Here is a 12,914-nt window from a genome sequence, read left to right on the forward strand (position 1 = left end):
TGGCATTTTTATGTCAGAATTTACTTTGTCATCATGACCCTGTCTCTGTTTCTCTTTATTAATCGGTGAAATTCGCTTTGTTTTTCTGGAAAGGGAAAAAATTTTTTCCCCAATTTTAGAAATATACAAATATATTCTTTGTGCAAGCAAAGGCTACAACTGAGATGAAAGTAAGGAATTTCAGCAATATAACAAATTGATGTATTAATCTCAACACAAATAAGAACAGAGAATTTCTGTATCTTACATGGTCCTTGTCACTGTTTTTGATTAATCAATTTTAGATTATCCCATTTTTCCCTCAAAGGAATAGCATGTGGTCCATTTTTTTTTTTCATTTGTCTGATTGTTTGAATAAAAGATGCTTTTAGAACTACTTAGCATATGCAGAAATGCAATTCTTCTTTTCAGGATCTGGTAATGTAATTGTAACTTTACAGCAGCACATTAATGGGAATAAATAATATATTTTAAGAGAAGTTGAATTGACCAAAGAAGGAATTTTCAAATAATTCTGGCTCCGTCCTCAGTCCTCATTTATCTCATTTTGGACATAATCTCAATGATAGAGGAGTAAGAGAGGGTAAGAAGCCAGATGTGGAGGAAATAAAAAATGAAAAACAAAAGAGGCTGAGCTCATCTCCAGCCTGGGAGGCATCTTAGTCCTGATCGGATTTATCAGAGTTCCCAAGTGTGGTGGTGACAAATCCTTTTTCCTGGCTTCTTGCCTTACACAGGATTAATAAATAATGAGCTCAATATTTTAGGAAAGAATTATTTCACTATCATGTCTTTCTAAAACATTTACTTTGGTTACTAGCCATTATTGATTTATATTTAAAACACTGCATATTATGATAAATATCTATAGAAATCTCAGCCTGAAGACAGCATGACACAGCATCCATATGCATAATGCATGTCTAATTGGACACAAAGAGACTGTTTGCACATGAATGATAATCACTTTCTAATACCACCTGACAATTATATTCTTTATTTTGATTTCATAGATTTGAAAAAGATACCTTGAAAAATATATTTCAGAGTATTTTTTTGGAAGTTAAATGTTCTGATTTCCCTGGTTTCATAGCAGGAAGCATCATTCACGGGATGGACGGGAGGGGTGGGTAGATGGAAGCTAAAAGCAGCTCTAGGCGGGCACAGTGAGCTTGTCCTGGCAGGGGGTTCCCAGAGGAACCCTGGCTAGATAGTCATCTTTGCAAATCAGTCCTTCTCAGAGAACAACTGCCACCATTTAGAGATCAGTTATCTGTGCTGATTTATTGTCTGGAATAAAAGAATCACAATTCCCTTCCCAATGAGCAGAAATATTTTATATGTTTCTTTGATGTTGAAGGGGGAGAAGTAGCCAAAAACAGATGAATGCAATTGTGTAATATCTAGCAACTACCACTGTGCATCATACACATTCAGTTCATGATAACTTTCATCCAAAAGTGGAATTAATTTGATCCAAACCAGATGAATGAGGAAAGTAGCTACTGTGTAAATAGTTCGCTTGTTACTTGTCCAGATAGAAAACAAACTAGCTATAAATCATGTTTGGACTATTTAAAAGCCTCTCATAGTTTTGTCAGGATAACATTAATTTTTGGAATTTTCAGAGTGTAATATTTTCCAGAGATAAACTCTGAAGGGTGAGATGAACAAATAGGCACATAAAACATTTTAAGCGACACGGCAGCGAACTTCTTCCCTGTGCTTTTTCAGTTTTAGGCTGGGGCTGCCTTGTTTTCTAGGTAATGCTGCTAAGGTGTGATTTTAAATAGGTACACAGAAGCTGTTCTGCTTGTCGACCCAGTGTTCCATGACACATCCCCAGCGGAAGAAGGAAAGTCTTTGTGGCATTTGCTTCAGACCACTATTTCTTGGCTACGTGTCCATTATCTGCTTTAGCAAAAGGCAAGCAATGAAGTTTTCAATGGAGAATGCCATTAGGTAACTGTCTATCAGTATGTAAATGGTCAGAGTTCCATCTAGGTCCTTAGCCAGATGTCCAGCCCCACCCCCTCCCATTCCTTTACACTTAGGGTGGTTAAGATCAGCGAAGAAGAGAGGGGAAAAGAAGGAGCAGCACATCTCTTTAGGTAAAGTTTGAATCCCTTCCCCTCCAAAACCAAAATTCTCTGGGCAATACTTCTTCCAGCGTATCATTTTCCTTCTTTCCCCCATTTTCTTGGTACTAACCTCCTCTTTTAGGGTTAGTGCCGGGGCTGAATTTTTAACTCCCTCTCTTTTCTCTTCCCTTGGATGCTGAAGCCTGAGATTTTTTTTCATTAAGTCATAGATTGAATCGGTTCTGTTTCTTATCCTGAGGCTTCATATCCACATGCCTTGGGGACAAAGGCAACCAAGATAATGCAGCACCGTTTTATTGAACATGAGAATGAGATATTATCTTGAGACTAGGTTCTGTTTTATTCATTTTTATACTTCTCCCTCTGATGTATGGAGCAGTTAGCACACTGCTTGGCACACATTAAAAGGCACTCAATAAATAATTGCTGGAAAATGGAGTTCAGATATACCTGAGTTCTAGCTCTGGCCCTCAGTAGCTGAGCCACAGGAAAATTTCGTTTCCTCTGCTGTAGAACAAGAATAATGCAGACCTTATGTAGTTATTATGGTAACTAAATGAGATAACTTCTTTTAAAAGTGCCTTGCAGAGATCTGAGAGCATAGTAGGTTCTCAATAAATATTCATTCCCTTGTCTGTGGGCTGGTCATTTCATTTTTCTGAACTGTACTCTTTAATTGTCATAAGAGAATAAGAATATTTCTTGGAACTTCCTGACAGGGTTGTACTGGGGATTAAGTAAGTTATAAAGGTATTGAAATCCTTATCAAACAGAGATTAAATAACCCATGAATGGACTTTAAAAAATTAAAGAACAACTCTATTGTTGAGAGATTATTTTCAAGGACAGAGTATTTATACTCTTAAAAGATGTTCAATGCATTTGTGTCCTCTTGGTGTCTCTCTATATATCATGGTGGCTAATAGCAGGGTTGTGAGGCAATTCTGTTTGGGTTTGAAATCTGTCTCTAACACTTTCCAGATATATAATCTTGAGCAACTTTTTAATGCCTTAGTTTCCTCATTGGTGAGATGGCAGCAGTAAGAGAGCTGACCTCATGGGTTGTGATGACTAAATGAGACAATGTATAGAACATGCTTTGAGCAGAACTTGAGGACTGCTAAGTTTTAAGTATATGTCAGCTATTGCTTTAATAGAATCATCTTTTTTGTGTGTGTGTTTTCATTTAAATTAGGAATATGTCTTAACAACTTCAAATTGTTGGTCAACTCCTTTTCATTCTCCTCTATGGAAGAAATATCGTACCATGTTTTGATCCAAACAGAAAGGATGTAAGATTAAAAAAGAAATGGAGGCAATTGGAGATCCTTCATTTCACTGAATTCATATTTTATATAAAAGCTAAGGGTTTGTTTTTTTTTGCTTTTAAAATTTGTCTGTCATTTTTAACTATTGATGATCATAATGAAATTGAAGATCATTTTGCTGGGAAAAAGAAAAATGTTTGGACAATGTCTTCTTAGCTGAAATGAACAGAAATCAGAAATACATATCATATTGTATAAACTAGAAAGGGACTTTTGCGGACAAATACTAGGCATTTTACAGAATCCAAGATCAGCTAGGCCATGGGAGCATGCTCAGTCCTTTGTTTAAAATTTTCTCTGTGTGCTAGCTTTACTTACCTCTCTGCAGACATGTTTCCACTGTCTTGCCTTGAATTTGGTTCTCCCTGTCTGCCTGTGATGTGGGAGCATGAGGGAAAATATGGTTGCCAAGGAACCACCACTGAAAGGTGATGTGAGTTTTAGAAAAAGGAGCTGACTATGTGCTGAGCAACACTTGGAGGTTTTTACTGGAGATTTTAACATAAAATAAATATGTAACATCAAAACAGAAAATCTGTCAGTGTTATAAGTTAAAATATTGTTTTTAGATACCCATAAGAGTAATAGTAATACTATACTGCAATCAGCTACATATATTATTCCAAAATGGGAAGTGCTCATTTGTTTACTGACAGAACATGTATGAGCTTCAATGTGTTTTTGATGTATTTTGAATGGAAAGCTCAATGCTGTTTAATATTTATTTTAATATTCAATTTTAAAGCCAAATAAAATATAAAAATTACTTGAATTTTAACAGTGAGCCAGAAAATGATGCATTGAAAAATTACTACAAATTTTTAAAACCTTTGTATTTCAAGTTGACCATTTGGTTTTTCAAGTAGAATTTATACTCATGGAGTAGCTACAATAGCCCACTCATATAAATTACTGGTTGGCTACATCTTTAGTCTGTCTCCAGATTGTTTTTGGAGGCACCTTAATCCCTTCTAGGTTGATAGAAGTTGGCAGACAAGGCATCAGGGAGCTATGGTGGAGTTGTCTGTTGCTTTAGGGCCAGAGCCCTTGCTCCTGTCCTGAATTAGGTTCATTGACAACATTCCCCTCACCGCATCCCTTTCCCCCAAACTTTGTTTTAAGACTGTTAAGGTTCCTTTGGATCCAAAGAGCTTAGATTTGGGAAGTGAGTAGAGAAGTCAAGATCTGGGAGGATGCGTGAGAGGAAGAGGAAGAGCAGAAGACCAAGGAAAAGATCTTTAAAATTTGTGAATTTAGGTAAGTTTTAATTAGCCTGATAACATCTCAGCACTTTGTAAAGATATGTGCATGCACTGTAAAAAATAAAGCACATGACATTTATATTTAGTTTTTAGTAGCACTTGCAGTTTGTAACAAAATAATATATGGTTTCTTTGGCTAAAATTACTAATAGGAATTTAGCAATGATTATAGAACATGCAGTTATTTGGCAAGTCTGGCATTAAACAAATTAGCAGATAATAACTTTAAAATTAAAATGACTCTCCATTGGGAAGCCCAGAGTGGAAATAGAATTCTGTGCTCCATCATTCTGAGCCATCAGCAGGGTCCATGCATAATCAACTATGATCATAAGAGCGAAAAGACACGAATGCACATGGCCGCAGCAGCAGGTGTCGGTGACATTATTACCAAACTGGCAAGAGTCCTTGAGTGTAACCAGCAGGCTCTGGGTGTGGACGACAGGTATCCATGGAAACTCAAAGTGTTGAGAACTGCCACGCACCTTCTCCAAATGTTAATTGCAACAGAAACCACATGTTTAAGGAGTTATCCTAAAAAAAATTTAGCAGACAGAGCCTTTATAGTGGTTTATTTTGCATATTGATTTAATTGATGGTTGATGTCAGGTAGTACAAATAATTGATGATGATGGCAAAATCAGCCACCATGTCTTAAGTCATGAAAAATCTTTCACCAAGCATTAAGAGAGATGATAATTTAGAAGGTTTCAGGCGGCTTTGGAAGAATCATGCATTGGATAATTTGATCTGATACTTCTCTTTATGATAGAGCTTATTTTCAAAGAATAAGAGACTTCATAATTTACTCCAACCTGCTGTTATCTCTGATACCACACACATGACCTTTCAGAATTTTATAGGTTTGATTTCTTTAATCAAGTATATGATTTTTTGTGGACAAAAACTGAGTCCAGGAAGTTTTCCTTTTCATTTATAAAATGAGCATGTAAAATGAGATAACCTATAGTTTTAAAAGGTATGTCTTCTAAAAAAAAAAAGCATCAAAAGTGCTGTGAATAGTAACTAAACCTATCTGCAGAAATTCATGGAAGGCGGCAACATCTTGATTTTGAAAGTCAATCATTTTACATGCTTGGGATCCAACTGGGAAGAACTGAGAATACAGAAGAATTTGCTACAGGGAATCATGGAGTTGGAAGCAAAACAACAACGAGGAAAAAACTGGGGGCTCTCAAAGTTAAAAAAACAACAACAAACAACAAAAAACTATGTCTTGACCTTTTCCCACATGTATTTACTTTTAAAAAATTACTGGTAAGATTTGCTACTGTTAAGAGTAAGCCAAACTATGGGTCTTTCTTTTCATTCTCGTTTTAGGCTTTCTTGGACATTGGATTTGTGCCTGAAATTCATTTATATTTACTAAAACCTGAATAGGGGTTTTCTGTGATTAAAAGAAGTTATACTTTTAGCTATTTTAGCACTTACAACATTTTTCCACAACATTTAAGTTGCTCGAGGCATGTCTATGTCTCTGACATTGGTTGGAAAGGAAGATTTGCATTTCACTTTCTAGAGTTATTTTCAGTAAACAGGTGGGTGGAAACATAGAGAACAGAATAGATGGGGCCAGGAGGCAAGAAGTGATAGCTTGCCAAGGTAGAAAAAATATGGAGCATGTCCTTAGGTTCATGTAAGACTTATGTTTAACTGGCTTCCTCTTCTCACAGCAGAGCTTGATAACCACCGAGTCCCATTTGATTTGAGCAGGATGGAGAGTCCCACTCCAGGGGAGAATGTCAGCAGGACAATGCTGACCCCACATATTATTCTCTGTGAACATGTTAGATCCCCAAAATGGAATTTTCCACATGGCAGATGAGGATCCAGCACCTGGGACTCCAATCATAGCAGGGTATATGGAGGGACATAGGATAGCTCTTTCCTCAGCACCACCCCCTGAGGTTAGATGAGAAAGATCATTTACTCTCATGGCAGAAACGTACTTCAATTAACAGGCCATCTTCAAACACACTTCCCTTGGCTTCTATAACACCTCAGTCTCTTCATTTTTTTCTCTTACTATTCTTTATGCTTTATAAATAAATTCATTATTTAGCATATGTTAATTTTTATTTCATATGGATTGGTGATCCTTCATTAAGACAATTCTCCCCCATGTGACATTTGATGAACTTTGTTTATACTAAATTCACTCAGGATACAGAGACAATGGGATAAAGTAAATGAAGCTAGTGCTAGGTTGGGGCTGTCCTGAAGTGGTTCGAGTAGGATGCTGTATTGGGTCAGGACTGATGGAAAGTATTTAAATATTTCAATGAATCTGCAAGATGTTGCTCAATATACTGCTTATTTCTTCTAGAAAAGGTAAGGAAGCTGAAGGGAAAGCGTTTAGGCAGAAAACATTGTATTTTTATTTGCTGACACAATCCTAAGAAAGTAAAATGCAAATGACCACAAAGGATTATAATCTGAATACCAGGCACAGCATTTTTCTGTTTGGATTAGATAAACATGAGCCAAAGAGCAATATTTCTACGTGTTTTTGTCTGGGAGCAATTAAATTGGAGTACTGTGTGATTTCTGAAATATGATTATTTTCTAGGTCTTTAGCTATGCCTGCACAGGGCTAGGTTGCTGTTCCCTTTCTTGGTGATTTATTCAAATGCTCTAAAATCTTTCTGGATCTCTTTCTTGCTCCATAATAAAAATTATTGCTCTTACACAATATAACAGCTTTAAAGAATAGATATGAGATAAAGAAAATGGAGACAGCATGCAGAATAGACATGTTAGAAGGCTCAACCATTAACTATTTAAATAGCTGTAATTTGGAGGAAAGGTTTTCTTGATCCAGTTAGCATTTATTATTTGGTTATTATATGGCAGGCATTAAGTTTAGTGCCTCCACACAAATTGCTCTATTTAAGTTCAAATAAACATTATTATGCAGACACTATTTATTTTACTATCGCATTTCCCTTTGTTTTTCAGATAGACAAATCCAGGTACAAGGTGATTCAGTAATTTTTCTGAGGACACACAGACACTAAGTGGGGGTATTCTGACCACACGTTATTAACTTAAACACTCCAGCTCAGGATTTCCTTTGCGTTGTATGCCTCTGGCCAAGACAAGAAACACTGACCATGGAAGTCACAGCAAGGCAGCTACAGGCTGAATATAAAGAACTTTCTAATGATGAGGTATGTGCCAAGTAGAATGGAGTGCTTTAGAAATGATTGACATCCACTTGATTGATGTTCAGTTTAAGATGGGATGAAGATGCATTGGAAACATTGCAGTGGATGTTTTTACGTTAGGCCAAAATTAAATTATTTTTAAAGCTCTTTTTCTTCCTGTCCTGGAGTCTATGATAATGTGAAAAACATTATGTGGTTATGTCTATTTGTTACCTTGCCATCAGGAGTAGCTGTCTTTTAAGCATTTTGCACAAAGTGCCCCCTTGACTGGATCTAGCTGTCAGTTTCTTTTACAAACCACATTAGGTTCGCAAATGGAGTCTGAACAAGGAAGAGGAAAGGTATTAAACTTCAAAGCATGGAAATAAGATGGAGAAAAAGAAGGCCAAAAGCAAAATAACAAATGAGAATGGATAAGCCTCTCTTCTTGTTAAATTAATAGTGTGGAATTTCTTCTAAATCTCTTAATTAAAATGGGTATCTGTGTACAGATGTTTCTTAGTTTATAAACATAATAGCTTTTAAGAAGTTGTTTGTTATTTCCACTTGTTTTAAAGTTCAAAGTGACTATGTCAGATTCAAGTCCAGAATATATTTTTATACAATAGGCTAATAAGTGAGTTCTTCAGAGATTTGCAATTTTGCTTAGTCTAGCCCAATGGTGTCTATCTTGTTAGAGATCTCTTCATAAAGTCAGTCAGTATTCTATATGTTGTTGATAAGACTAATCTGCATATTCTACTTGAACCCATATATCAGAAACCAGTTATACTTTTGTAATGAAAATTTCATCAGTGGTATTTTACATGATCAGCCTTTTAATTCTCAAACTCCTATATTTCTCCTGAATTAATAGTAGTTTTTATTTTTTTTATTTTGTGAATTATCATCACTTGCTAATTATCAGTTGCCTACATACAGAATTTTTCCTAAGTCAAATGATTGACTCTTTATCCTTTAGAAATATTCTTACACTAGAGGCCTGGTGCACAAAAATTTGTGCACTGGGGGGAGGGGGGTGGTCCCTCAGCCCGGCCTGTGCCCTCTCGCAGTCTGGGACCCCTCGGGGGATGACCACCTGCTGGCTTAGGCCTGCTCCCTGGGGTATTGGGCCTAAGCTGGCAGTCAGACATCCCTCTGGCAGCCCAGGAGCCCTTGGGGGATGTCCACTTGCCAGCAGGGAGTAGGCCTAAGCTGCAGTCAGACATCCTTAGCGCTGCTGAGGAGGCAGGAGAGGCTCCCACCACCATCGCTGTACTGGCAGCCGGCTGAGCAGAGCTCCCCCTATGGAGCGTACTGACCACCAAGGGGCAGCTCCTGCATTGAGCATCTTCCCCCTGGTGGTCAGTGTGTGTCATAGTGACCAGTCATTCCTAGTCGTTCTGCTGTTAGGGTCAGTTTGCATATTACGCTTTTATTATATAGGAGTGCCTGGCCAGCCTGGGTGAGGGGCTAATGGCTGGTTTCAGGCTGGCCACAACCCCCAGCCACCTAAGCTCCCAGTGGAGGCTGGCTGAAAGCAGGTATCTGGGATTTATTTAGCTTCTATAATTGAAACTTTGTTGCCTTGAGTGGAGGCCTCAGCCAGCTCAGGGCTGGTGGGAAGCTTGGCTTCTTCCATTGCCTGGGCAACCAAGCCTCCTGCTTGTTCCAGCTCTGTGGCTGCCAGCCGCCATCTTGGGTGGGGTAATTTGCATATAGTCGCTCTGATTGGCTGGTGGGCGTGGCTTAGGGTATAGCAAAAGTACGGTCAATTAGCATCTTTGTCTTTTATTAGTGTAGATTTGAAACACTCTATATGAATTGTACAGTATTTTTATTTTATTACTTTCATTTAGAATATATTTTTAGCATAATCATATGTCCATTTTTACTGAAATTTTAGTCTTTCATTTCTTTTTTTATTTTATTGGAAAAGACAGTGTATCAGTCAGTATAGTTTAGTTTAAGTTACAGTAACAAAGATATCAAAGTCTCAATGGCTTAACATGGCTACATTTTAGTTGCTCATGCTGCATGTTCACTGTGGGTGGGTGGTGGAAGTGGGAATTTAATAATACCAAGCCATTCCTCACTATCTATCTTGTGCTGGCTCCATTTCAGTGTGAACCTTCAAAGTTCTCAGCTTCAGAGGAAAAAGGCAAGAGTTTAGCAGTGGCAATTAAATACTTCATTCCAGAATGGCATGCGTTACTTCCCCTCACATTTTTATTGGCGAAATCAAGACACTTTACCACTCTTGACTTTAAGGAGGTGGGAAGCAGAATCCTTTGGTACTTAGAAGTAGAGAAAACATTGCTACATTGGATTTTAACTTTTTTAAAACACTCTCAAATCTAAGCACAAGCACCTAACACATGCCTTACCTGGTTAACAGGCTAGGATAAGGCTGAGACGAACTGGCCGCACTGGCAACCTGTTGATGGTGGCCAGAATTAATGTACTTTATTCCAGATTGAAACTGTGTCTCTGTGAGGGCATTGGAGTTGAAAATACATTGATTTCAGTAACACAAGGCTGGTATGAACTCATTTGCATGGACCTTCAGTGGTTTGCTATGATGCAGATGGGTTTTGGGAGAGCTGATCAGTAGGTCAGCAAAGTCTCAGAGAAAGATCTGAGCTACTTGCTGGGTGCTGAGAACTATGAACCAGGCCTGCTTTGTAAAAGTGACAGGGAAACAATGAAGAAGATACTGATTTTACTAAAATAATAAAAAGTTCACTTTCCATACCACAGGTCTCCCATGCACAGATTCAATAAAATGTGGATTAAGAATATTTGGAAAATAAAAATTTCCAGGAAGTTCCAAAAAACAAAATTTGAATTTTGTTTAGCACCTATGTTAAATCTACATGAAGGAAGTGATGTGTAGACATGCTCTACTGAAGCCTATAGCAAAACCAGATTATATGTAAATTCTATGCTATTTCGCCATCCTATATAATAAAAGCATAATATGCAAATCAACCAAACTCCAGAATGACAGGTCAGCAGGGGGTGGGGCTGGTGAGCAGGCAGTGCCAGGCCAGCCATGGTGGGTGCCAGTGGGAAGAGGGAAGGGACAGCGATCCAGGGGCAGCGGTGACTGGCGGCAGTGGAGGAGTGATCAGGGGGTGGGGCCGGAGCTGACCCCTGGTGGTCAGTGTGCTCCCACAGTGGGAGCACCGCTCAGCCACAAGCCAGGCTGAAGGCTGGCGAGTGCAGTGGCGGTAGTGGGAACTTCTCCTACCTCCATGGCAGTGCTAAGGATGTCTGACTACAGGCCTGCTCCCTGTGGGGCCTAAGCTGTCAATGGGACATCCCCTGAGGGCTCCTGGACTGTAAGAGGGCACAGACCAGGCTGAGGTACCTCCCCACCCCCCTCCCCGCAAGTGCATGAATTTTCGTGTAATGGGCCTCTAGTTTTAAATAAAGCACGTGAGCTTTCAGGAATTTTGGGTTCTTTTGGCGGGGGGGGGGGGGGGGGTGATCCTGGAGCTAGTCCCCCATGGATACCAAAGGACATCTGTACTTTGAAAAGGCATTAGCCTAGTGGCATAACGTGAATCTATAGATAACAAATTCAGAAATGGCTTCAATTACCTTTTGTTAGTTTAAAATGAACAATCTTTTAAACCAATATTCAGGGGTAGATCAAAATAGTGTTTACACAGCCTTCAAGGTCTCTAAAAACTTCCCCTATATGTGACTATTTTAGATGTACTTAAACTTAGACATTACTTATGCCCCTAAACCATTTCCTAAGCCTTTAGGCACTCTCTTTATATAGTTTACCTATAATTTACTGAAGATTGTTAAAAGTTAAGAAGCCTGAAAGTGACAATCTTTAGAAAGAAATTCACTTTTATTTCTGCAGAGATCTGAATGAATATTGCTTATAGTTCTTTCTGAAATCTTTTGCTTAGCAGCCCAGCACTTACTCTAATATTTTTTTTACTAACATTCCCTTGGAGAATGATTTAATCATTCGAGAAATATATAAGGTATTCACACTAAGTTTTTCTTGTCTTTAATTGGATAATGATTAATTGTGTTTGGTAATTTGAAAGAAAATGAAATGTAAGCAATAATTAATTAAAAGTTTCTTGTTTCTTTTCTCTCCTTCTTAACTTTCTACTTCTGGGGAAGGATATAGGATATAATTTTGTACTTCCTGGCCAGAGCTAGACTTGATATGATGGATGATCCCTTAGGTTAATCAAGAGAAACTGTAAACTCCTCTCAGTAGGTTAACCTAGCATCATTGCTGACTTAGGAGCCCGTTTCTACCACCAAACTACACTATCAATTTAGACATTTGAACTTCCCAAACTTTCTGGCATAAAACAGATCTCACTTACACACATAATTTTTTAAAGGAAATTTTTTATTTCTGAAGTGATAGAAATAATTCCTGTTCACTAACAGGAAATAAATAACATTAATATTATTATTATTATTATTCTTTTAATTTTTGATTTCAGAGCAGAAGGGAGAGGGGAAGAGAGATAGGAACATCAATGATGAGAGAGAATCATTGACTGGCTGCCTCCTGCACACCCCCTACTAGGGATTGAGCCTACAACCCAGGAATGTGTCCTTGACTGGAATCAAACCTGGAACCCTTCAGTCTGCAGGCTGTGGCTCTGTCCACTGAGAAAAACCATCTAGGGTAACCCATGGTCTATTTAAAACTGCTGCAGTAGGCTGAGCAGGGTCTTACCATAATGGTGTTACCTTATAATGAGGGTGTCTCTCCTTATGTTGGAGTAATCAGAAGTACAGTGAAATACAGACACACCATGGAACCTGCAAAGGGTTTCCATGCACATGATGTAATTTACTTCGTGTGGCAGCTGAAGAAGGTGAGCAGAGCCTTGGAAGGACATGAGGTCTCCAAGACCAGCAGCTGGAGGGAAAGTGCATTCCAACCAGTCCGTGCCATGAGTTAGACTAATAAAAGTATAATATGCTAATTAGATTGGACATCTTCCAGACATCCTTCCAGACAAAGCCACAGTGGCGGGGGAAGGAACACACAAAAAAAAGGCA

The 12,914-nt window shown here is 38.3% G+C and overlaps 1 pseudogene; it reads left to right on the forward strand.

Moving 5' to 3' along the window:
- The first annotated feature begins 5,042 nt into the window (after nt 1–5,042).
- The window catches only part of LOC107184421, a 31,722-nt pseudogene continuing 23,850 nt past the window's right edge, over nt 5,043–12,914 (forward strand).

This window comes from Myotis davidii, unplaced genomic scaffold (assembly GCF_000327345.1).
Source record: "Myotis davidii unplaced genomic scaffold, ASM32734v1 scaffold104, whole genome shotgun sequence".
In the NCBI taxonomy this organism is placed as follows: domain Eukaryota; kingdom Metazoa; phylum Chordata; class Mammalia; order Chiroptera; family Vespertilionidae; genus Myotis; species Myotis davidii.